The 27,334-nt window shown below is 37.5% G+C and overlaps 2 protein-coding genes across 2 annotated transcripts in view; one reads left to right on the top strand and one right to left on the bottom strand.

Moving 5' to 3' along the window:
- The window catches only part of LOC135072818 (keratin-associated protein 10-5-like), a 32,275-nt gene extending 21,016 nt beyond the window's left edge, over positions 1–11,259 (bottom strand). Inside the window, exon 1 of the transcript XR_010257493.1 lies at positions 11,022–11,259. The gene's annotated coding sequence lies outside the window, so the exon portion shown is untranslated. The remainder of the gene's footprint in view (positions 1–11,021) is intronic.
- LOC135072802 (mitochondrial ribonuclease P protein 1 homolog) overlaps positions 1–27,334 on the top strand; it is a 304,546-nt gene that overhangs the window by 93,744 nt on the left and 183,468 nt on the right. The window lies entirely within an intron of this gene.

Below are 27,334 nucleotides of genomic sequence, written 5' to 3'. Positions count from 1 at the left end.
GGAACTGAAAGTTACGTAATAGGAAAGTTGTGAAGGCAAATTTTGGGAAAGGAACTTTCCGGAAAAGGCATTTAATTGAAATATATATTGAGGAAAAATATATTAATTACACGTCTGCCCGACTTAATAGCTAATCTATTACAGATTAAATTTTACTGTTGTTAAAGGACGTTCTCCAAAACTCATTTCAAAATGAGTTTTGGAATAGAATATCAACTCAATATCAAATAGATTTTAATCTCAAGTAGGTATTATTGTTGATATTCTATTCCTGTGTACTCCTTTGAGATACGAGATATCTAGTATTATACAATTTTAATTCAACGCTAGTTCTCAGAACATACTTCGCACATAAGGTATTCGTTTAACAGTCCAAGTTTTTTTTTTTTTTTTTTTTTAATCTCCGGCTGAAATTGCCGGAGTTCGGTTTCAGACAAAACAATTTGTTGAATATTAAATCAATAATGTATTATTTTTTTTTAGAACAAGTGGTGGTAGTTTCTCGCTAATGTCTACGAGCAAACTTGTAGTCTCCATACTTTAGACTTTTTTTTTATTTATTTTTTTATTTATTTATGTACAAGGTTTTAAATTTAAAAATGAACTTAACATTTTTTTTTTGTTTTGTTTTTCCTTTTATTGTTTTTTTTTTTTGTTTTTTTTTTTTTTGTTTTTTTTTGTTTTAATATATACATAAATTTAAATACCTATCATATATACTTTATGTACACTTACATTTATTGCACAAAATTTTAACTTACGTACTATTGTATTCTTTTAAATTATTTACAATATATTTACATAATTGGATGAATGATTGGATGGCGCTTTCCCTCTTTAACAGGTCCGATATTTCAAAGGGGTTAACTTTAAGGTATTGGCATATAGCCATGTGCTGTACTCTTTGCCGGGCAAAACGTGGACATTCTTTGAGTAGGTGAAGTATATCCTGAACAGCATTTGTGTCGCAATTGCACTTATCGGTCTCGACTATCTTGAACCGATGTAAGTATTGTCGGTGATAGCCGTGACCGGTAAGAATTTGTGTCAGGTGGAAGGAGTGTTCCGCCTGAGCGAAGAGTTGGTTGATGCTGTCCAAGTTTGGGAGCCAGTTGCGGGTGAGAGCACCAGTGTTAGCATTAATGTAACGATCATTCACTTGGCGTTGGTTTATTTCCCTTATTCTGCGCTTTACGTGGCTGATCGGAAACCTAGCAAAGTCGGGAGCTCGCTGAGAAGACGCTGCACTTTTTGCGGCCTCATCTGCTGTTTCGTTGCCTTCAAGTCCAGCATGCGCCTTGACCCAGACGAACTCCACGCATCCCGAATGTCGACGTAAATGATCGTGAGTCATTACTGCCAAGCTGTTGGTGGTTTGCCCATTTGCTAACTCTTGAAGAGCAGAGTGGCTGTCCGAGAGAATAGTTGATCTTACGGTGTTGGATTCCGTGATCCATCTGACGGCACGTTCAATGGCTAATATTTCCGCTTGAAAGACGGTACAGCTGTCGTGGAGTTTAAGTTCACAAGTTACAGATGTTTGGTTAGGCTTCATAACGACATATGCTGCGCCAACTTTACCGTCTTCCAATTTACTGCCGTCGGTATAGATCTTAGTGCCGTCAGGTGGGCAAAGTCTGTCAATATCCTGTTCAGTATATGCCGAAGAAAATGTGATGCCCTGTCGTGCTGCAGGGTGAGGAAGTTTCGCTGGTGGTGTGGGTTTTTGCAGCGTGACGTTTGAAGGGAGATATGGCGAGCATCCCGAAAGTTTTGCACGTTCGGTGATGCAGATCTCGTGGACTTTCAGATCGAGTGGAGTGAGCTGCGCAAGCGAAATGGCAGCAATAGTTGATACAGTACGGAAACCACGTATTATCTTAACAGCAAACCCACGCTGCAAAGACAAGAGATTTCTGCTGACCTTTCCAGATCCCAGCTGCATACGTTATAATGGGTTGTATTACTTGTTGGTATATTGTTGAGATGTTTTGGCTATGAACCCCTCATGTGGGGCGAACAAATTTGCAGAGTGAACGATAAATTTTAAGAGCTTTGCAAATGGTGTAGTCAGTGTGTTTAGTGAAGGTTAGTCTTTGGTCGATTATAATGCCGAGTAATTTTATGTCACTTTTAAATTGCAGGCGGATACCGCGGTGGGTGATGCGAGCTTTACGGGCAGTCGGGGTAAAACCAATCATTTGTGTCTTTGTAGGGCCAAAGGTGAGTTTTGCATTCTCTCCCCAAGCTGTTATGGTTTCTAGAGCGATGTTTGTATTGCGTTCTAGTTGTACTAGGTCTTTGGCAGTGCAGATCAGCAATACATCATCGGCATAAGCCTGCAGTTTGCACCCCGAGGGGAGCTCCTGCTCGAAGAGTTCATCCAAAATGATGTTCCAGAAGCTCGGTCCGCAGACTGAGCCCTGTATGCATCCACGAGTCATTGTCTTAGAAGCGCTAGAGTCGGCATAATTTAAAGTAACCGTCCGATCACTTAGATAGTTTGTAATGAGCTTATATATGTTTTGGGGACACTCAACGAGTTGGAGTCTCTGTAAAAGCTTGGGCCACCAGGCGTTGTTAAAGGCACCTTGGATGTCCATAGATACTGCAATCACTAATTTTTTGTCCTGTCGAGTTGATTGAATGTCTTTAAGAGCTTGATTCAGAGCATTCACTGTAGAAGTTTGTTCTTTGAACCCAAATTGTTTCGGGTTCATGAACCCTTTTGTGTGGAGATGGTGTGTAAGCCGTTTAGTGATGAGCTTTTCAATCAGTTTTCCAAAGACATTTATAAGACCTATTGGCCTGTAAGATGACGACACATTGTAATCATCCTTGGTGGGTTTGGGTACAGCTATCACTTGAGCCACTTTCCAGATGGTCGGAAAGTATGCCAGTTCTAAACAGCGATTAAAAAGACGGGTAATCATTTCCGGAAAGGTATGACAGACTGCAGAGATAATGTCGGAGGTAAAATTGTCAGGTCCGGGAGCCTTTTTGGGATTCATGCTATCAATGCATGAGATAACTTCTTCTGTTGTAAATTGGGTATCATTATGAGTGTTTGGAGTGTGGTGACTTTGTTGCCTAGTCATTTTGTGACAATCCAGACTGTCAGACGTATCGTCGTTATAAAATTTTTCCAATAGTTTTGCTGCCGTCTCTTCGCTATTTTCAGTATGCACACCGTCAAAGGAAAGAGTGGCCGCGGGCTTAGGTGGAGGTGCTCGGGTAAGAAGTCGGTTGGTGAGGGACCAAACATCCTCCTTCCCCTGACGGGTGCAGAACTCTCGAAAGTTTGTGGTAGATGCTTCTCTCAACATTTCTGCATACTTATTTTTAGCTTCAGCTCGTTCGCGTAGCACCTCATCCAGATTATGGCCACTTCGTGCCAGTTGCTGAATTCTATGATGGAGGTGGATGACAAGCCGTTTCTGTTCTTCCAGCTTATCACTCCACCATGGGTTGTACGCGAGTTTGCCACGCTTTCGGGGAAGTGATTTGTCGCATGTTTTAGTTATGGTTCTGTAGAGGATGGCAATGAAGTCGTCCACACCATCCTCGTTTAAAGTCTCGATAGAAGTATTTATTAGCGTCGTCTTATTCAAAAAGTGATCTAGTTTATGGCGAAAAGCTTCCCAGTCCGCGTTATTTGTATTATACTTAAAAGTGGATTTTCTCTTAACTCTTTGAATATCAGACAAATTATGTAACAGAGTAAATTCTATCGCGTGGTGGTCTGAAGAGGGACAGGCTTCGATTTTTACTTGCCAGTTATCAATCTTGTCGACGATGGAATCCGACACCATCGTTACATCTATAAATGATGTGCGTCTCACACCAAGTGCGACAGTTTCATAGGTCGGTGTGAGACCTGTGTTGCATATTATTAATCCGTTAGAATTTACTAGATTTACTATTTGATTTCCCCTGCGATTCGATGTTGAGGACCCCCATAAGGGATGCCATCCATTCAAATCGCCTCCAATGATGATGTCATCATCGTTTCGGGACTGCAGGAGCAATTCAAGCTTTGGTAAGGTGTGTGACTCATCGTCGCGGGGCTCGACGTATATACTTGCGATTATGAGACGGCGTTGTCTGAGGGTGATCTGAACTACGCTGAGGTTGGGTGAGGAGTTTTGCGTCAGACCAAGTGTTGCGCCAATCCCCGCTTTAACGATTATACAGGCCTTGACCCTCTGGCCGTTTGCCGTTTGAAAAACCTGATAACCTGGAATGTTCTTGACCGTTAATGAATCCTTGCGTACATAGGGTTCAGTTATAAGTGCTATAGGATAATCGTTGGTTATAAAATATTTGATAAACTCATGGTGCCACCCGTAAGAGCGGCCTACATTGCACTGAATAAATCTGATGTTGTTGTTATAATTTCATTTGTGTTACGTTGTGAACAATTTGCAGAACTAATTTTTTAAAATTTAATTGCCAAAATCGGTCATGGAGCTTATGCGCTCTGACATGACTTGATGAAGAGGACAGTTTGATGAGGTGGCGGAATGATTAGTGTTTATATCAGACTTATTGTTGGGTGTTTTGTTAGTGCAGTTGTGACATTTGGCCGCTTGTGGGTCTGCTTTGCGGGGACAGTTTGAAAAGATATGGTCAGAAGATGCACAGTGTGAGCAGATTGTGACATCTGCGGTGCATTTAGATTTAAGATGTCCATACTGCAAGCAGCCGTAGCATTGCAGTAGCGGGCAAAAGTTATCAGCATAAACGCGCTGATGGTCTAGGTTTATACGTCCCAGCTTAGTAATTGCCTTCCAAATGGATGGCGTAACCATCAGCACGGCATTGTAGAGAGATTGATTCTTTCGACTGTCCCGAACAAACCTAAGCAGGGTGTCCACTGCAAATGTTCGAAAAAATTCCCTGACTTTTCCCTGACTTTCCCTGACAATTTTTTCAAAATTCCCTGACCAACTATGTATACAACGTGTCCCAAAATTCAAGGATAAGCCGACGCCACAGGATGGACATAGTCATGACTACTTTAGGAAAAATAAGGAAAAAAATCTATCTCAATTATTTTTTTACTTACACAATAAATTATGAAATTCAACGAAAATTGACACCCCTTATGATATTTTACATTACCACGACCACAATTTTTCAATTATTCCTGGTTTTCTGTTTATATCGGCAACTTAAAGTAGTGCTGCTGTTCACCCCAACTCTTAAAACCCCCAGAATCCTTGCAGTTTTTACACAAAAGTTAATCAAAATATTTTATTTCCTTAAAATTTTGAACGATTTTTACTTTCACTCCACTTTTACTCATCGTTTTGTAAAAAAAAAGTATGAACACTACTGCGGCAAGTTTTTTTAAAGTTGACGCAACTATCCAAGATTCCAAAATGGTACTCTAAGAAACCTAGTCGCAAAAAAGATATGCGTACCATTTTTACAAGCACTTCGCTTGTAAGTTAGTATGGGATAAATCTTACAACTGAATTTAAAACCAGTTCTCCTTAATCAATTGAGCTGAAATTTGGTATACTTGTGTAAGTACGATGACAATGCAATATTATGGTACCATTGAGCTGGATGGAGTCAGAGTCAGAGAGACATTGAGATAGGAACTCTTAACGAAACGGCGTAATTGCATCTAGTTTGGGTTCGTTGGACTTGTCTTTTCGAGCACTTTAGTGCTAGATGATGTCCAGGGTCCTGATGATGAAGTCAAGAGGTGGCAGGAGCTGGCCATAGGAAGTCCTAAACGAAACGGCGGAAGCTTATCGAGTTTGGGTTCGTTGGATTTGTCTTCCCGAGCACTTAGGCCATGAGATTGAGAAACAACTAAAAAGTTTAAAATAAAGTTGTAATAAAAAAAAACTTTTTTAAAAACAAGCTTGACTTCGTTTGAAAATTATAATTGACTTCATCATCAGGACCCTGGACATCATCTAGCACTAAAGTGCTCTAAAAGACAAATCCAACGAACCCAAACTAGATGCAATTCCGCCGTTTCGTTTAGAAGTTCCTGTGGCCACCTCCAGTTTCAGCTCAATGGTACCATAATATTGCATTTTCATCGTACTTACATAAGTATACCAAATTTCAGCTCAATCGGTTGAGGAGAACTGGTTTTAAATTCAGTTGCAAGATTTATCCCATACTAACTAACAAGCGAAGTGCTTGTACGCATATCTTTTTTGCGACTAGACTTCTTAGAGTATTATACCATTTTGGAATCTTGGATAGTTGCGTCAACTTTATAAAAAACTTGCCGCAGTAGTGTTCATACCTTTTTTTTTTACAAAACGATAAGTAAAAGTGGAGTGAAAGTAAAAATCGTTCAAAATTTTAAGGAAATAAAATATTTTGATTAACTTTTGTGTAAAAACTGCAAGGATTCTGGGGGTTTTAAGAGTTGGGGTGGACAGCAACACTACTTAAGTTGCCGATACAAACAAAAAAACAGAAATATTTGAAAAATGGTGGTCGTGGTAATGTAAAATGTCATAAGGGGTGTCAATATTCGAAGAATTTCGTAATTTATTGTGTAACTTAAAAAATAATTGAGATAGATTTTTTTTCTTATTTTTCCTAAAGTAGTCATGACTACGTCCATCCTGCGGCGCCGGCTTATCCTTGAATTTTGGAACACGTTGACTTTTCGGATAGATCCAGTTAATTCTGTAACCTATTACTGATATCGTTTGAAAGAGCTCGTGAAGCACTTTCAAGATCAGTAAGCAGTTTTTCGATATCTTGTGTAGTTTAGAAATAATCGAATGAGATCACTTATCGTTTCCACCCTGTATTAATAGCACTCACAGTGAACTGCTCACTAGTCTGCACTCAATAATCAAATCAATAAATAATTATAAAAAAATAAAAATAAACATAAGTTATAAGTTGCACTTTCACATCGACAATAGAAAATATATCATTTTACTGAAACAAAAAAGTACAACTATTAAAACAAAAAGGAGTAATCTAGTTATGACAAAAAAAATCATAACATAGATCACTCTAATCCTGAAAAAAAAAAACTATATGAAAGTAATCTAATTATGAACAAAATTATGTCATAATTTAGATCAATCCACTTCATTAGATAAAAAAACTTAAAAAGGAGTAATATAATTATGACTAAAAACAAAGTCATAATGTAGATCACTCCAAACCTGAAAAAAAAAATGCTTCGATAGTCAAGATCAAAGGTCTTTCTAGAGCATAAATTAATTAAATCCCTCATTTTACAATCACTGGGAAATTTCGGGAGACAAACAGTGTTTTGGTAGACAAAATCTCAATGTTTCCCTGACTTTCCAGGTGACCCCTCTATTTCACTGACTTTCCCTGACTGCTATGAGCTTCCCTGACTTTTCCCTGATTTTCCCTGACTTTCCAGAATGTGGACACCCTGCTAAGTTTCATGTCTACTGAGGGATCATTACTAGCCTCCGATATGGTAGGATTTTGTTGTGAGATAATATTGCATATCTCTTCTTTAGGTGTCTGGCGAGATACACCTTTGAGAATCACCATCGGTTTGAGCTTATTCAGCGGTGTGGCCTTAAGAGACGGGCTGCTAGTGAGTCTGGTGACGGTTTCGTCACGCTGCGCCCTAGTGTCGAATTCTACACGTAGTCGATTGTTAGAGATGGGTTGTACTCGCGCAGGGGCGTATGCAGTCGTACGGAAAGAGATTCCCCTGCGCCAGACATCACCCATCTCTGTAGCATTTTTGGCAGGAGTCCCTTTCTTTTCTATAACTATCGCGTGCCTACTGGGTGGTCTTTTAGGGGCGCCAGGCTGAGCCGCCATTTGAGCATATGTAGGCTGAGCGTTTGTAGATTTCGAAGCAGAGACCGGGGGTGGAGTAGGAGGTTTAAATTTCGCCATCTCCTCCCGAACAGCCTGACGCACAGCCGCAACGGTTTCCACGGGATCTAGAGTGACAGTAGGTGTTATGCCATCAGTTGGGAGTCCTGAATCTTTACGATTAATGACTCTAGTTAACTCATCCGTGCATAGCAAGATCGTGTCTTTTAGATCTAATCTAAGATTGTGGCTTTCATCCACAGCCCATTTTATTCGGTCGATTAATTCAATTGCACGTTCCAAGCTATTTGTTGCCTTGGAAGGTGGAAGAATAACCGGCTTGCCAGAAGTTTTCTTAGTAGATTTTGGTGGGGCGGCTTTTGCCTTGGACGGTGTCGGTGAGGGAGAGCCAGAAATTGGCGAACCAAAGCCAAACTCGTCATCTGAGGACATGTTTGTGTGGTAAATGATATGATTAAATTTAAATGAGTCGCAATGCTCGCACTGAGCTTCAGTCACCTGCCTGCCACCTGCGTTACCGGGGTCAGGTCAGGGTCCAGGAATCGCGAACGTGGACGCACTCAGTGGGTAGAACATTGTATTGTGTAGAACAAAACAACCAAAACCGCATACCAAAACAGAGCTTTGCTATTCAGAGCATAATACATTAGAAACAAAGTCGGCTAACTCTGGTTTCAAAGTTGACTTTATGTTACAAATTCATTTATTTGCTTGCATGCGGAATTCCACTAATATGTGCACAAAAAGTTTTAATTTTCGGAACCCAATGGTTGTGATAGCCTGGACTACGCTAAAATCCAAGGCTGAGTTACACCACCTAACTTTGACCGTAACTTTAACGATAACCGGTGCTTTTTGTATGGAGTTTAACCGATTTTTGACGTTTGTCAAAGTCAAAGTAAGATGGTGCAACTCAGCCTAATACAAAAAGTTGAACACTCGTTGAACATTGGTTTAAAATGACATTTAAATGCTAATGGACAATTTAAATAAGTGTTCAACGGGCGTTTAAACTTTAACTTTTTGTAATAAGCGCCTAAGACTTTTTCAGTAGGTAAAAGGACTCATGTGCGTTCCCTTCAAGAGGCCACACTGTGGAAAACGAAGGTTTTGTATACATAAAGATTTAGCAGAACCTCTAAAAGAAACCCGGCGGCTTGGTATCGACGGCTTATTTCAAAATAAATTTATGTTGAAGACTTATACTCTCTATGACTTTTTGTCGGGTCGGCGGGTTGATGTGTAGACTGCATTAGATTGAAGAACTCTTAATAGTAAAAGTTCGAATTCATAGATCATCCGTCGTCACAGATACCTTTGATATACAATTACTCCAAAAGACAATAAAAAAATGTGCCAAAAAAATTGTGATCTTAAAAATCTGTAAAGAAATTCCTACAGCAATAAAAAATACAGACAAAACAATAATCATTCTACGTAATGTTAATCTCTTAAATTGATATTACCATCGCTTTTCTAAAAAAAAATTAATTAAATACGAAAATCATTATTGACCTACATATTTCTTCGAATATAGGTAAATAAACACTTACTAAATAATGAACAAAATAACCTAAAGTTGACATGGTGAAATACAAAGTACGTTGCGTTTGTTTTCTCTGTACCTAATTTATAAAACGACTCTCAAGCATCTTACTACTCTAGATTAAAGTTTGTGATCGCTCGAAATATGGCACCGATTTTTAAATGTCATTATTTTCGTAATCTTAAAAATATTTAAAAATACTTTCATGTATAAAAATCATCATTTTGTGTAAAAAAAATTGCCACGATTCTTTGCAAAATGCAACTTTTTTTTATAAACTTCTAGAGATGGGCTTACCTATACTTTTGTCTTCCTGACTAGACGTTGTCGTAGGGTATACTCGTACGTATTTTCCTTGGACACTTTGTTATTACTTCTAAAGAAAGTAGCGTGTTATGGTTCTATTTTTCCCACGAGAAAAGTTCAGTTGACTTGAAAACAAAACGAACTAATAACTTATGGTTCACTGCTATAGATTCTGGGGTTGTTTGAAATTACTTTTGCAATTTTATTAACATTGCCAACATGCAATGTTCTCTAGCACGAAACTTAAATAGGATTGTTAATTCTGAGCTCGAGCAAGCCTTTGAATTTTCGCCAAAACCTAGGTTCATAAAAACGCTGGAATATGCAGCCTATATGCCAAGTGAAACATTGTTTTAGGAACTGGATTCAGACTCGTATGCACATTAGAATTTCCCAAAAAGGTCATTATAGAAATGTAAATAAAGTTCCCACATTTCAAATTTTGTGAACCACTGAACATTTTACCTCCTGGGAGTGATTCTACGCACGCTTTGAGATCCAACCCTATTATCTCGGGTAATATTTCAAAACAGGATTCTTTGAATAATCAACTCCCTATTAAATTAATAAGCGTATTAATATCCAATGAGTTATTATATATAATTTTTGTATAGGCTTAGGTAGAGTTTCACTTCCAATTTGTTTTTGTTTTTTTCAAATTCAAATATTTCACTTTGAAGTTTAGTGTTTTTTCAGGCTTTTAGTTTTTGTAAATGACAATTTCTCAATGGTTAAGTAAACATTATTGTAATATCTGACCCGATTATGTTAATTAGGTATTATTTAGTAATTAAATAGTAGCTTTTATTCGTCAGGTAACAGTACATTTAGTAGCAGCTTGCCTTCTATTGACCAACACAGTTGTCTCACTTATATGAATCACTCCATCAGCAGTACCAAATATCTTAGGATCTTTGTCCTTACAATTTGACGTATACATCCGAATTGTGCCTCCAACAACAATAGGCTTGCCCGAGATTAGAAGCGACAAAACAAGCCCCAGTAACCACTTGCTTGAGTCGTGAGATGAAGACGTTTATTAGACTCGATTGCGATCGTTTGTAGATGCAGAGGCAAATGTTAATGTAATTAAAAATCATAAATAATAAATGAAAATCGTGAAATTATCAGAGGAGATAAAAATGTATGTAGAAAAAAACTTTTATGTACCTAAATGAAAGATTCGTAAAGACACTCGTATGTGAAGAAAAGGTTTTTAATGTAAATGCATGATAATGGCACTCGTAGATTGATTGGATTCAACTTGTAAAGTCGAGTTGAAATCTATAATTTACGAGGCTTTTTTTATATTTAAAAATAAATAACTTATGATACATCAAACTCTTACCTTAACATCACAAGTTACTATCACCAGTTTCAGCACTAAAATGTCAAACAAACACAAACCATGTGTTCACCCACTTATGATTGCTCACTTTCATTTACCCAGTTCAACCGCGTTTAGTCGGGTGTGGTGAAAAATTACAAAGCACACGTATCAGTTTCATTGTAGTTTATTATTTATTTTACCGGCGTCGACTTACGTAAGTAACGTGCGCGCGTCTAACGTGGCGCGGCGCGTCGCGACTCGGCGCGGGTCTCCTCGCCACTGTGCCTCCGTAACGCCGAAACTCACAGAGCGCATGCCTTGGCCACAATAAACCTTAGCTCACACGGACACCTAAAGAACTAAGTATAACTGATTCTTTTAGCAACATCTGCACGAAGTAACAAATATCCGAGTATCATCTCACTACCGCAGACGACTCTCCGACTTATATAAATAAGTTCCTACCTGGTTTGTAATTGAATGTGCACGTGGCTTTATCAAATCCCACCTTTTAACTATTCATGAACGGTCGGCCCTATGTTTGCCGGACCGATAGGCAACTGCTTGATGGCTTCCTTATCGTATTTTTAGGACGCGTGACGACCCGTCAGGGTACTTAGACGCAACCCGTGATACCTTGCCGACTTTCCTGATTTATTATTTAAATATAGGTAGATATACATCGGGTGTACGTAGGTGAAATTGGGGTTTTACTGCGGGAAATGTTCAAAATAAGTTCATTCATATTATTTTGGACATTCGTGGACATCTTACTACACTTTTTAATCAACTACGAATTAAAACAGATATGAATTTGACCACGATCTCACCTAATGTTTAATGTCTATTGATTAAATTACATATTGTTTTAATATTCTACTTTTGTAATAGAGATTAGCGGTTCTAGAAAGCGGGAGCTTAAATACTCCCACGCGAATCAATCTTTAAATGCTGGAGCTCAGCCGATTTCTTGGAAACAATAAAAAGCCCATATTCACAAACATAACTATGAGGTCTTACAGTGGGCGTGGACGCACAGAGTTACACACGGACCAATCACAGAGCTTTATTCAACGCTGTGCGTTCGATTTGCTGTTTCACTTAAGCATGCATCGTTCGTGAATACGGGCGTAGCTAAATGACGAATTTTCTACTTCAGAAAATATATTTTGTCCTTTTACAATAAAGGACATTCAAAAATGTACCAATAAATAACCTGTTGGAGACACTCCTTCAGCCAGTCCTTATAACATTCCTCGGCGATGCGGCCCACTAGTTTGACTGTAACACATGTGTTTACACTGTCATTGCTCGGGCCGATACGTGATTGGAATTAAGTGGGGCAGGACCCGTTTTTGTACAAGAACGATGTGGCTGTTACGAATGGGATTTGGTCTAGAACCAAGAAATGCGTTGACACATTTTTAAGCAAAATATTTGGGCAGGTAGGCAGGCAGGGCAGGACAAAAAAAAACGAAAAAACAAATTTAATTCTTATTAGTTTAAGTGGGTGTAGGACCCGTTTTTGTACAAGAACGATGTGGCTGTTACGAATTTGATTTGGTCTAGAACCAAGTAATGCATTGAATGACACCTTTTTAAGCCCAATATTTGCGCAGGCATCAAAAAACAAATAAAAAACCTATTTTGATACCTATTACAACACACTTACAAGTTTCCATCTACCTAGTTTTCGAAATCTTTAATTATTAGATTCAATAGTATGACGTCCATTGTTGAATACAGGTTTAGGCTTTTAGTTACCTGTCCGGTCCAATCATGGACCTTTCTCAGGTCGTCTCGGTCCAGCGTGTAATTGGGTACCTAACGTTCCACCCTGTCTTCTTGTCAATTTCATCTATTATGGCCAAATGAAACCTCAGCCGTTATTGAATTATAAAATAAATGAATAATAAAAATGGTTTATTTTCTCACTAAAACAACCATTACATTATTATTACAAAAATCTAGTTTATTGTAAAATTGAATATTTTGGGAGACTGATGCTTAAACTAAGTTAAAAGAAGCTTGTATTTCAGGTCATCAGCCCCAATATCGCAAAAAAACAAATACAAAGGGAGATTCTTTATTCAAATTGGAAGATTTATATGTCATCTATCTGTTTTCCACGGAATAAACCCTCAGAACATATTAAGCATTTCGTTACAAAATAGATACTATTACAACTGCATAACAATCCAGTGTTTGCACTATCGTATGAGGATTATCAAATAGTAGGATACACATATGAATATGGGAAAAATAAAGCCGCAAACACATGACATTCCAGGAAATTCGCGTATTGACCAACTGGTATGTACTAGCAGTAGCATCACGGCCACGTTAAATGCTCATGTACACAACCCGCATGTCTTTTTGTTTATCCATGTTGCCATGCAGGAAGTTTCGTTGAATACATCCGGAAATAGCGAAGCTTTTCCTATAATCTTAATTATAAATTAAAAAAGTTCACTTTCTCAGTTTTACGCAGTATACTTGATTTATAAATCACTTATTTATTTATTTACTTCTTACAAGATGTTGTACTTATAACAAAATGACCACAAATATAAATCAATAATACTCGTAGATTCGAGCTTTTGATAGGTCTAAATATGGCAATGTAGCAATTAATCAATTTTTTCATACGTAAAATAATTGTACATTTTTTTTATTCATCTGTTCCCTCAATTACAAACTGTACTGAGTGTGATTGTTGAAACATTTTATTTTATAAACACAACATGTTGACGGGTAAAAGCCAAATATTTAACTGTGGTCCCGAGGCAACAGTTGAACAAAAAATAAAAATCTTTTTTCCCCGATATCGTATATCACTTAACATTTTACGATTCAATGAAATCTCTACTACGTTCATACATAAAACAACATGATATTCTTCATTTCATTACTCTCGCAATAATGCCCGAAACTGCTTTTACACGTGTTCAATATAAGAAGACTTACATAACATTAATCAATATTTATTGAACTTTCAAATTACTTCCCCCTAACACACTCTCTGTTCTCTGGAAACGATTGCTTCGTAGTACCTTATATGACTGTCTTTAACATAAATTGTTTTACAGTTACTTATTTTGTATTCAGTAAAAAGTCTGTGTTGTTGTTGTGGAGCGTGCTATGCTCGGAGTTTCCCTGCGTGATCGAATCAGAAATGAGGAGATTCGTAGGAGAACCAGAGTGACTGACATAGCCCGCAGAATCGCTAAAATCAAGTGGCAGTGAGCGGGGCACATAGCTCGTAGAGCTGATGGCCGCTGGGGCAGGAAAGTTCTTGAGTGGCGACCACGAGCCGGAAAACGTAGCGTGGGCAGGCCCCCCACTAGGTGGCCCGACGATCTGGTGAAGGTCGCGGGAGGTGCCTGGACGCGAGCGGCGCAGAATCAGTCTTCGTGGAAATCCTTGTGGGAAGCTTTTGTCCAGCAGTGGACGTCTTTATAAAGAACGAACGAACGAAAAAGTCTGTGTTGTTACATTAAAATAATATTTATAACTAAGTAATGTATGTTTTGGTACACAGTTCATACTCGTAAATAATAACGTACCACACGAACAAGTTCTCAAAGTAAATATCGCTCATATTAACACGATTATTACATTTATTTTTCTCTGGCTACATCTCAACACACTCACGACGTCAAGCTCGCATCATTATTGAATTAATACAGGAGCGTCCCAATTTTTCCCGCTAGAGTAGGCCCGTGAAATAAACGAGGGCGCCGGTGAACTGATACTGAAAATAGCCCCAATCAATAGAAAACATCGCGCATTATTCAGGTCTCTCAGAGCCACAATACTCCGTCTGCTTGTAGACATAAGTTTGTGCACCTTTTATGTGATAACATTTATCAGATTCTCGGATAAATATATCTAAATCGAAGCAATTCTTTGTAATACTTTTGAGCCTCTTCCCGATTTTTGCTTGCTGTGAATAACTGTGAGTTTTGGCCGATTTCAGAAATAATATTACGTTAAGAGTATTTACGTACCCTACCTAAATAATTATTAGTAGAATTCTATTAAAATATGATGACAACAATTTGTCATTCTTTAATCACAGTTTATCTAAAAAAGAGATACCTACTTATAACTTTTATAAAAATAACAGACATTACGTTAGTTTATGTTCTACTTTTCAAGAGTCGAAAAAGAAAGTACACCTAGTCGTAGAGACGGCGTAGGCGCAACTATCGTAGCGTTGCTACGGCGTAGCCTACGAATATTCGTAGCAAAGCTCATGCACTTAATGCTACGATCACGCATTAGAAATGTTTCTCATGATAAGATTTATTTTCAACTGTTATTTTTTAGTTTATGAAATACTGAGACACAAACCGTTGTAGCCTAAATATGCATATTAAAACATAACGATTAAAGTAAGTAGGTAATAAATAGCTAAATATTGATGCTAATAAAATTTGAGACTGCATAATTAATTGGATTTATTTCTGACGATAAAAAAGCATCACACAGTTGCTATTTCTCTCAGAGTATTATGGGTGTTTATATTTTCATTTTATATTTGTAAAAACGTTTGGATTCTCGGAAATGCGCAGTCAGACGAATTCATGAAAAATATTTTTGAAGCGGATGTAGCTGGCAATTTGACTGAGACACATAGGTAATGTTATAAAGGCAGGTATTAAACACGTAAGGTAACAGAAAATAAAGGAGTTGTAATTTCTGGTTTAACCTTAGTTTTTATTACCCTCTTCGCGTCACCTGTACAATAATTAAAAGAGGATACATGTACGAGTATGGAGATAAATATGTAGATTCATGTGCTATCGACTGTACCACACTATACATATAACTTGGTTCTTACTATGACCAGGCCTGGCTCACTCCGCGCGGTATATTAATTCTATTTTTTCACTAGACAGCATAGCAACCCTAACAGCGTAAGAAGAGTTCAGAGACACGCGATAGAAAGAGACAAAACTTGTAGGTGAATAAAATTGTAGGTACGTAGTGCTGTGCGAGCTGAATTACACTGTATCGCGTGGTAGCAAGACTCGCATTTATTTAAATCGTCTTGCGGAGTAATCCTTCTGTAGGTACTACCTGTGGTACTACTATTATTTATTCTGTGCTATGACCACATGATATTTTGAATATCTCTATAACATTCAAAGCATAACAAACCATTTCAGCATATCTAATCTGCCTAATTCACTCGCCCCAAGAAACTCGGCCATCGCAGCGCGGCCTCAAGCTCAAGACGCACCGGCCCCTGCAAACCCGTTCGGCTGGGACATACGTCAATCGGGCCACAAAAACCGCGGAGGCAGCGCGCCGCCCTAATTAATGACGATCAACCTCCGAGGCCAGATTAGCCCGCACATAAAACCTTTTTAGGGTAGTGATGGGACGCACTTTAATTGATGTCGAGAAGATACATTTGACTCAATGAGCTTGTTCAAAATAATATTGGCAACTTTTAACGTATACTTTTGATGCGATTGTAATGAAACTTTTGGTGTCTTTCTTGTAACCATTTATACCAAAACCGTCACTTTCCATTATTTTACTTGGTCACAATAATAGTGTCGATATAGATCTGGAACAAAATTAAAATCATCGTATAATCACATAATATAAATTAATACTCAGGAAAGTGGTTATGAAACAGATAATTTTAGTGTCTTACTGAATTCTAGACCACGGCCACTGGTTTTATAGTAAGGAGCATAAAGCACCAACAAAATTTCAAATATTCTCAAAGTCTTATTTAGGCATAAATCCTTAAACGGTTTGCATTCAAAACGTTACAGCCCCATCGCTAGCCATCCCGTGACAACGCGCACGAGTGGCATGATCCTTTTCTTGCCAAACGCTGTCAATCAAGCGCAATAGGAAATGATTGCCCGCTGGGATATCGCATCTTAGTTACATCGACGTAATCTCGCCGCGTAATCTCCTTACGCTATGATATCGGTTCATTGTTGCTCGTTTTGTGGAAAGGTCCGTGATTAATTGACTTGCTTTGCGAAGTCTTGTTTCTTCTTAAGAAGATTTGGAGAAGAGTTTATTAAGTTTTGAGTAATCGTACATCAAAAAACTGGTATCAGTTCATTGCTGATGGATTTGTATAATGACACCCTGTAATTGATTGACTTACTTTGCATGTTTTTTCTTAATTTTTCTAATTTGAAGATGAGAAGATGTATGTATTAATTACGCAAGTTTTGAGTTACTTATCTCTACTCATTTTGATAGTGCTTACTAAAACAACTTTTAGTAACAGTTTAGAGAAAAAGTCACTTGCAACTAGGCTACTACCTACAAGGGAACCGGCACTAAAGAAGGACTTAATTGGATTTGACCTACGCCAGTATTTTTATCATTTACTTTTCCTTAACTAGAGTTTTTGAACAACATTGTTCAGTTCAGCAAACCATTTTTTTGTTTTATCACATTTTCTCTAAATCAACTTTGTAACTAAAATGTAGGTTCATGTTGTTACGTGTGTAAATATACGCTTCGTGATCGAACGATTTAGTTCCGAATCCATCAGTATGAGGAATATGTAAGATTTCCATAAGAATTGATGCTCTCGCGGCGACGCAGCGAGTTCGTGTGAGGAAGTCGCACAAATCCTCCGTCCATAGCTATTCGGCGTCGGCATCTTCCTTCGACTTTAACAATAAATTCTAACAATGTCGTCAAATGTTCCGCACATTTGCAGTTGAATTCAAAATTCGGAGGTTGAATCGGCCTCTATTTGAAGCGCCGCCAACGTACGAATGGACGGTAAAGGCTACGACAGTACGTAACCCACTTTGTACACTAACTTTAATGTAGTAATACATAATTTAGACTGGTGCGCCCGAAACTTGGGTGACTGGGGTGAATTCAATCCCGGGTGTTATTAAACAATTTATTCACCGAGTCCGGGCGTCACTATTTGTAAATTAATTTGCAATAGCAATCAGGTTTATCAATGCGAAGCGACATTAAAAATTCAAGTAGTTTCTGCGAAGCCGTTTACATATTTTAATGTGACACGACGACGCGAAGCTTTACATCCAGCAATAGGTACTTACTGGTCCTTTCATATTGTTATATTGTCCAACGTATTTGTAGTAGGTACCTACTACGTTTAACTGAGTGTATGTAGGTAGGGATATTTGGGTTGGATTATAAACGATTTTTGCCAAAACGAAAATAGCGTTGTATTAAAAGAACAAAAAAATGTGGATTATTTCGGACCTTTTTTAAAATTCATAATTGCCGCGGACGAAGTCACGGTCGGACCTCTTAAATCAATATTTGGTGAAAAGTTTGGGTTAAGTGAATTTATTAATAAAAGGAAGGGAAAGCTGAGGGCTGTAACAAGGAAGTGGCGTGGCGAGTAGAGTAATTGAGCCAATAAATTTCGACTTGTGGCTGGAGTATTTTCCACCTAGCGTTGTTGCACAACCACCAACTACGAGTATTGCACGTGGATTTAGTCGAAAGTAACTTTTTTTAAGGAATAGCACATGTTTTACTTCACTGCTACCTACTGTAGATCGTGTATTAAAATTTTGTTGTTCATGATCTTAACCCTTCCTGAAATTTTAAATAACCTTAAACCCTGAATGAACCAAAAGAGTCCTGACTACGAGCAACATAACATGTATAAATCAAATCCAAAAAATACGTCATCATAAAAGTGCGAATCGCCGTAACTACGTCAAATCTCAGTATATTAGCTAACTAGTTTTTTGCTCGAGTTTGCCTGAACATTTGAATAAAGAGCGCACGCGATGCATGCTCCAGGCACAGGCTTAGAGTAGGCAAAAAGTTATGAATATTTAAATTGACCCAAAGTTCCTGTGGTAATCGGCAGTCAGAGTTAACCCCATCAAGTAAAGTTGGTAAAGTCTATGCGGGTAGTAGAGGCATGTACTTAACTTCCATGAAAACTAAATTAAAACTGGGGGTCTATTCTATAGCACATTATCGCACTTAAGTTCCTATTTCGCAGATCTTTATATCAAGTTAACTGAGGAAAACGAACGCCAAATGTTATCTCGAATACTTACTGTAAAATATACAGATGAATATTGGTGGATTATAGACTTATAAATTTTCAGTCATAGAATTTTCATAAAGAACGCTTTCCCAGTGTATTGATCATTATTTAAAAAAAAATATCAAACAGTAGGTATCGTACATTACGTCACATATTATTCAATTAAATCACGCAAATTTCCCATATTACGGACTGGGGACATACAATGGGGCGTGAAACTATTATAATAGCACATTTTGTTCATAAGTTTGCGCCTTTGTTTTGAATAAATCTGTGTACGATATTATTTTCCTCACAATATTTTCAACAATCGCCAAGGTGACACTTTTATTATTAATAGATATTAAAATTTCAAAGGTGCTTACTATCTAATATTTAGTTGCGTGCGTAATGGCTCTAATGCTCCTCGATAGCTAATTAAGATATGAAGCTTAATTTATGTGGTGAGCACTTACGAACGAAAGTTAAATTGTTAATTTATGGCCCCCTTTTATGACGCACTCTCCACGTGTAATTTTGTTTCATGTGGAAGGACACTTTTGAATTTAATTATTTACAATGACGGGGCTATTTCCGAGCCAACATAACAAATGGTTGTGTCAAATGTACGTGGGTTAATGACTATCGTAAATATATCATATTAATCGTATTTACCTACCCTACTTGTACGTAAAAAACGAAACAGAAACGTTAAATAAAGTATAAGCAGTTGATATTTTTTCTCAGAGTAGTGTCAAGCTAGTGGTAGAGCAAATTACACTTAGCACGCGTAACAGCCCTGAAAAGAGCTTAAAAACTTAAATTTGATTTCAATCCCCAGGTTTAATAGCCGTCGAGGTACAAAACTTTGAATGGCCACACTTTTCCCACGTTGATCCACAACTGTAAGTTGTTCAATATTTTCTGAAATAGCTGACAGCAGCTGTTTAAGTTATCCGCTACGTACACTGCGGACGCCGGGTAACTTCGCGCTGACTGGCAAACTCCTTATTATTCATTGCAACACCGGCTAACTGATAATAAAACTTGTGAACGGTTAATTCAAAATGCCAACATTTAATTCCGTATAAGAACTTTAACGCTAATGAAGTTGTAGTGTGTTGGCAAGCGAGATAGCCGCCACTTTTAATCATCTGCTGCGAAAAGTTTGTAATAATGCGCATGAATTTAATGAGTCGCTGTAAATTCTGAGCATAACTTACAGATAACTCGGGTCTGCATTGATTGAACCAGACCAAAATATGTTGAACATTACTAGTAAGAAGCTACACTCATTTACAATAAGAAATCAAGCAAAAAAAATAATAATATGGATGAGAGAACTTTTGAAAATATTCGACGAGCGAAAACTATTTTTAGTGCGCTCAATACTTATTAACTTAATCTCTGCTTCAGCTTTTCTTTTCAGTAATAAATAACTGTTTTTATGTATAATAAATTACCCTATAGAAGGAAGTATTTGTACATCTGTCTTTATCCTTGCAAATTTTTACACACACAAAGCGATTAAAAACCGCCATTATTTTCATATTAAACAAAAGCTCAGCGAAAAGCGAAAGCAAACGCTTAGGCTCGAAAAATCCGTGGAAAATTGACCGTAACCACGTAAATGGCCCAAATAAATCATCATCTGCGGTTTCCAGTCGTAGGCGTACAAATCCATTGTTATCCTATTGTTAGGGATGAGAATAATTATTATCGATGTAAGCAAATGTTCACTTTATTCAATAAATAAATGTCGATTTACAAGTACCAGCGAATCAAGACACAATAGAAATCAATTATTTCCGCAGTCTCTTGCAATCGCTTAATGTTCCACGAGTTAATAGACTGAATAAAAAACTTTTTAGATTTTTTTTATGTACCGCAACACCCATTGAGCATCTCTGGCGAATACATGGCTGGCATAACCCGAGGATTAATCGTAAATGGCAAACCTTAATATTTTGTTCTATAAGACCATCACCGTATCAAACTGTAACTGTAAATATAGTTCTGACTTACCGTATATACTACATTTAAAATCTAACTACATAATCTACAAATCTAATAAATTTTATACTTCACGTAACATCCCTACCTGTGGTACGGTCTGTCTGTTGGCCTACCTAAGTGGTTTTATTTGACATGTTTGCGTAAACTCCACAAGTACCTTTGATTTGGATAATTTAGCAACATTAATAAATAAAATTGTACCTATTAAATAATTAATGCTATTTTTATATTAATTAAGTATTCATTTAATTTGTACCACTAAATTGACAAAATGTTATAATCTTGATGGGTTAACATCTAAAAATAATGATTCCATTTAAGAAAACAGTCCTAATGACGCATGGAGCATAACGCTGCACTTTTCGAAATAATAAAACATTTTAAAGGTGCCAATAAGCACCATTAAATAACCTAAGACCTTTTTTAGAATCCATTCATATAGCCTATTTAGATTTTATCAAGTAAGCGTAAGCACGACTTACTTTTGTATGTAACGAACGAGAATATTTTATTCATAACCTCTAATAATACGCTTTTCACGCAAAAACATAATTTTCCCCGAGTTTTGTTCGGAATTCTCATAATAGCTAGTGATTATGCTTAAGTGTTTGAGCGGCGACAACCCTGTGTATTAGAGCTATGAATACACCCACATACACTTTCTGGGGAACAAGGACACAATGCAAAATATAAACATAAATAAGTGAGGATAAATCGTCTTGAAATATTGTCTGCACACGCAAAGTGTGGTTACGAACTGTGGCATATCGAGTTAGGCATCTTGCGAGTTGTAATACGAGCGATTTTGCAAGAAAAATGTTTCGATTATGTGCTGCCGACTTTACGCCCACAGTTATGAAGTGGTGTTTTGTATAATATCGAAACTAACTGAAGGGATAAGAAGTTATTGAGGCTTAATTTAATTAACGCCGTAGTCGTCCAGTTGTAAGAGAGAGCTATTCTATCGACTAGGAGGTTCCACTTTCGATTCTCAGCTTCGATTAATAAAACATCACTTTGTATACTATGTATTTTAAAATACATAAATATGATTCCTTGCTTCAGAGGGGACGTTAAATTATTGTACCGACTGATCCATGTTATTCCTTTTGGTGGCTTATTATAATTAATGTGAGTTGTGAGTTGTGACCTTCATCGTTACAACCCCCGACATCAGAAAAAAAGAATTCAATAAAGTCGTCTAGTAATATGAAACCTAGTTAAGCGGGCCGCTATGTTAGAAATCCGTCGAAAATCTGCGTATAAATTCGTGATTAGTTTTATAACGAGCTGGGGCACGTATGAATTACGGATTATTCCTATGTAACCGACGGCCGAGATTCTGAAATACGGACTAACTTTAACCTCCTCCACGACTTATTCAAACGCTCTTGGAAATCTATTAAAATTGCCTTTGGCCATAGAAGTTATCGACGAAGTGTGAAAATTTCCTGTTAATAATACTTACGGCGGTGGTTCGGAGCACATGGCGCTAACCATTCCAGCAGATAATAGGATTTTAATTGAGATAGAGCTTAACAGAATAGAAGGTCATTTCCGTCCCTATAAATTTTTATTCGTAACCATTATCACCACTTCTCCGGAACGTTGTATGAATGGAACGGACATAAAATCTATTGTAATGGACGGATTCGACGTTTTTGAGATTTTATTATATTGTTCATATTTATATCGGTTACCTAATTTACTGTTAATTGGTGTAGGACTTGTTAATTTGGAATTGCATTTACTGAACTCCCATCTTATGATACTTACGTATGTATTATATTATGACGCTTTATAAAAAGTGTAACCTAACCTAACCTAACTTTTTATTTACTAGATAGTAGTGTAAATCAGTGGATTGTTGAGCGACCACACCACAAACTACTAAAATGACAAATGTACCCAATGGATTTAGAGTTTACATCATTTTGATTATGGTTCAAAATCCATTGGGGAAAGTCATTCCATAATTTATAAGCTGTCACTGTACGTGCCGAAACGCATATTTTATTTCATGCATAGGTTGAAAGGTCGTAATTAGGTCTGCTCTAATTTAGGGATCTAATTCATTGAAACTGGGTAATGTATTGGTAAATTTGAAGCCACATCCGTGTGAATGATCGGCATCGGATTACAAATTACACATTCGGACAAAATTGGTGGATCATAAGCGAGTACGTGCTGTATTTTAAATGGACCATTACCAACGTGGTGAACTAACCTCCCTCAAAATTAACACCCGCATTGCTCCGTGCCAACTGTGGACCCAACGACTATTTGCTTTGCAGCCATTAATGTATATCAAGGAAAATGTAAAGCAGTAAAACCACTCGTGTCATGCTTTATACGTGTGCTAACCGGTGAGCAGTGTCGGAGGCGATTAGTTTCTGCAGCCAAAGGCTCTTTGAGCGCACATAACAGGTGAATTGTCGTGCAATCAACTTGTAAAGGCTTTTATTTACATACCTCATTCGTGTTTAAATTGAAATACCTACGAAGGCTTCTGTTTAATCTGCGAAGCTAGTAACTCGTAGTTTAGATTAGGTACGGTTACGATCAAGCCCAAACTTTTACTACGCCCAAAATGTGTTGGATCACGCACACGTGTAGTTTTATGTAACAATTCGTTTGCTTTTCATTTTCTGAACTATACTTAACACGATGTAGTATTTTTAGATATGAATTATTAATTGGTAGTGACTAATGTGTACCTGCCACTAGCTACGAGTATAAATGCTTGGCCTCGCTCGAATATTGAATTATTTGTTAGGTTTAAAGCTTTTCCGTGCTTCAGAGGTCACGGCACGGTTATGATATATTCGCATCTTTATGTAGAGTGCGATAGACAGTTAGGTACGTACTTTTACCACACTGCCAAGTGGCTCGAGGATGCACCGGCCCGTGTTTCACACAAATGGCAAGTGAATACGAGTACACCTTTACATTTAGCCCGACTGAACCATTTGAGCCGCATATGAGCGACTTGGCTCATAAAGTATAAAATCACTGTTGAAACCTCAATTTTATGTGTAACTTTATAGATTCTTCATAAACCTGGAAAATAGTAACTCTATGTAATACACTTTAAGTTTTTAATCTTTCAAACTTTTAATGGCAGAGGCTACATTACCGAGTTCTTTCGAACGGAATTGCTTTAGCGTAAACCTTTGACGGCCAGGTATCTAAGATAAAAAACAATCCCTAACCCGGGGAGAGCGAGCACTATCATTAAACTTTTTGCCGCTCGGACCGCTAAAAAGTGGCGTAGTTATCCCGCCGTACCGCAGATAAATCCGAGACTGATCGTATCTGGAGAGGCAATTAAGATAAGGGACAGTGCTGTCACAGAGCTCCGTACGTTTGTCGGACGCACGGCGAATTTATGCGGCCCGCACGGAATTACACGGCTGATATACGCGCCACGCTGACACCTTAACTCGGCTTGTAACGGACTAATTCCGAGCAGATTTCTTAGGTGTACGGACGCATAATTTTACAACTTTATGCTGACGGAATTGCTTTGAATATTTGCCTTTTTAGGACTGGCCTACTGGAGTACGATTTTGCTTCTAAAGTCGACGCTGTAAGAGTCAAATTATAGTGGCTTCAATTCCCAATTTTGGTAACAATTAAGGCCGACTAACATTGAAGTCAAATTATGTGTCACTGGTGATTTAGATAAACTATCTTAGATTGCAAACTAAAATAATAGAATGATTTTACCGAGGTGGAGGTGGATGGAAGGGTGCACTTTTATACATTTTTCAAGTTCCCTATCCAAGCGGAAAGTGGTGTATAAAATGTATGAAAAACCAACTTCACCTCAGTGGAATCGCAGCCTAAAAGGCAATAAGACATTCAATTTGTTTCAATGGATTTTTCTTAATCATTTTTTATTTACAAAATTGGTAGAAGATTTCAAGCACTTGACATTCATTAAGGTCAAGTAGCAGCAATTATTTAACGGCATTACCATCCACAAATAGACCTCCGGAAAATAATTCCAGATAAAATACTTCCACCTCGGAGCAATAAATTAGAAAAAATAGGCGTTCAGTCTTTTGTTAACAAATTATACCTACATAGATAATCTCGGTGGGTTCCGCACTCCCATCCTCGTAACCTTTAGGCTCGAAGTATGAAAGGCAAGTCAGGGGGATGGTGATGAATGAGTCGACTTTCTTATGGTAATATTAGTATGATAAATAACACGCCCTTTGTACTTTTTAGAAGCCCAGGTCCGACTCTGTTAACCATCTACGAAAGGAAAGGATTGTGATTGTGACTAAAATACGACTGTTCTTTCTTTGAACATGAATGTCTTTACAATAAAGAAACGTAATTAATTAGATTACAAAAGTCGTAGTCCTATAAAAAATGGTTTACCTAGCTGCTTGTTTATGAAACTAAATTGTTCCGCCATTTAATTTCCGCTTCAGTCGAATACTGTAAATTAAACCTTGGCCTGGCAAAGCAATAAGGGAAAATTTTCTAAAACTGGAGCATTTCGAAGTAACAAATTCATTTGATAAATAGGGAACATACTTAATAATAAGTAGGTAATTAAGTAAAAAAAAGTTATGGAAAATCTAAAAATACTCTTTCTTACTTTACCCGAACCATATTATTGTTTTTTAACTTCGTTGGTAAAACTCTCTTGAAATAGGTATGATCATTATTTTGATCTCCATGTTTTTGATCATGAAAGGATGCTACATGTGTTAAAATGTATCGTATTTTCTAAGATTGGATATAAGAAAAATAGAGAGGAGCTGATTATGACTGCCTCCTTAAACTTGTCAAATAGGTAGGTAATCTAGCAGTGTTGCGTTCATTATGTTGACAATAATAATTGAATTTTGTAGTTATTGATTATTTTAAATTCAAGATAATATCTTACACGTTTACTGTAAACCTATTACAAAAACAATTTAAGCACCCAAGTCGTTAAATTCAACAAAAACATAACGAGGTTCTTAAAGCGCGGAAATATGTTACGAGATTTTGTAAAATAAATTGTAAGCATAAAAGTGGATAAAAATAACAAAACGTTAGTCGCGCGATATTGGCCCTTCAAACCTTTGTCGTAAAACATGTTTTTATTTTATGAAACAGGAATTCCATAGTAAAAATTATAGTGCAACAACGCGCTGTGAGAGGGCGCGGTAACGCGGCGTACACACGCGAGCGTCACAAGCACTAACTAAAAGTCAAGCGGCTGTAGATAGGTCCTTCGGTTTTTATACGAACCTGAAACGCAAATGAAATTGCAAATCGCGCTTTGCAAATTCCAGTCGCGATTTTAGAGAATCGCTTTCAATCGGTTTAGGAAATGGAAGAGTTACCTTCAAGGGCACCGAGTCGAGTTGCCGAAAACGTAATCACTTACGTGTCGCAGTCAAAAGTTGGCGAGTCGATCGCACTTCTGCCCCAATCATCCAGTTCGAGTCGGTGAAACAACAAGTCGGCTGGGTCCTTCATTCGTGCCTTCAAGTTGGGGAATAACTTGGAAATTTAATTTGCAGTCGGTGAGCGCTGCAGCGGCGCCCGTACAAAGCCTAATACCAACTGAGCTACAAGAAATTGTACACATCAACGGTTCCGAGTCTCAGATGGAACTTGCGATTGGGAACCTTGGGAGATTTTTGGATTGAGTTTCACACGTACATAAGCCGTAAGTTTTTTTGATAAAAATTGATTTTGTAAAAATCGGTTAGTTTTTCAGCATTTTGTTTCAACTGAACTAAGAACACAGACCAAGATAATATTTAATTCCATTTGTGACATAGTAGTTAATAAACTAAACAAATAATCGATGATGAAAAGATATTTAATTAATAATACAAGCTTTGTATATTAAGTGCTAACGAACGGCCATTCTTATTCCGTTTATGGAGGGAATAAATAAACAAACAAAGGGAGACGGAAAACGGAGTGGCCACCAAATGAAGTAGTGGCATTAATTAATAAAGCTCTGCGTGGAAAAAACGCGGTAAATACAACAATTTGTTTATCTCTAACGAGTGATAAATAAAAGTGTAACTGCGTTCCAACGTCAGCGGCGACAAATGATCGCGATAAAAAAATTGCCACTGAAATTCAGATATTCAGACAATAGGCACTAAAAGTATTTTTATCTATACAGGTTTTTTTGCTGTTGGATATTTTACGTTCTATCCAGTCGATGCTGTTTTACACAAAAAGGCTAGAACGTAATTGCGCAGACCGAAAAACCTATAAACCTAGGAATACAAAATAAATGCTTTGGTCTAAAAACTGTTTACATTTT

The sequence above is a fragment of the Ostrinia nubilalis genome, chromosome 1, assembly GCF_963855985.1.
Source record: "Ostrinia nubilalis chromosome 1, ilOstNubi1.1, whole genome shotgun sequence".
Classification (NCBI taxonomy): domain Eukaryota; kingdom Metazoa; phylum Arthropoda; class Insecta; order Lepidoptera; family Crambidae; genus Ostrinia; species Ostrinia nubilalis.
This window is presented reverse-complemented; position numbering and strand designations above follow the sequence as displayed.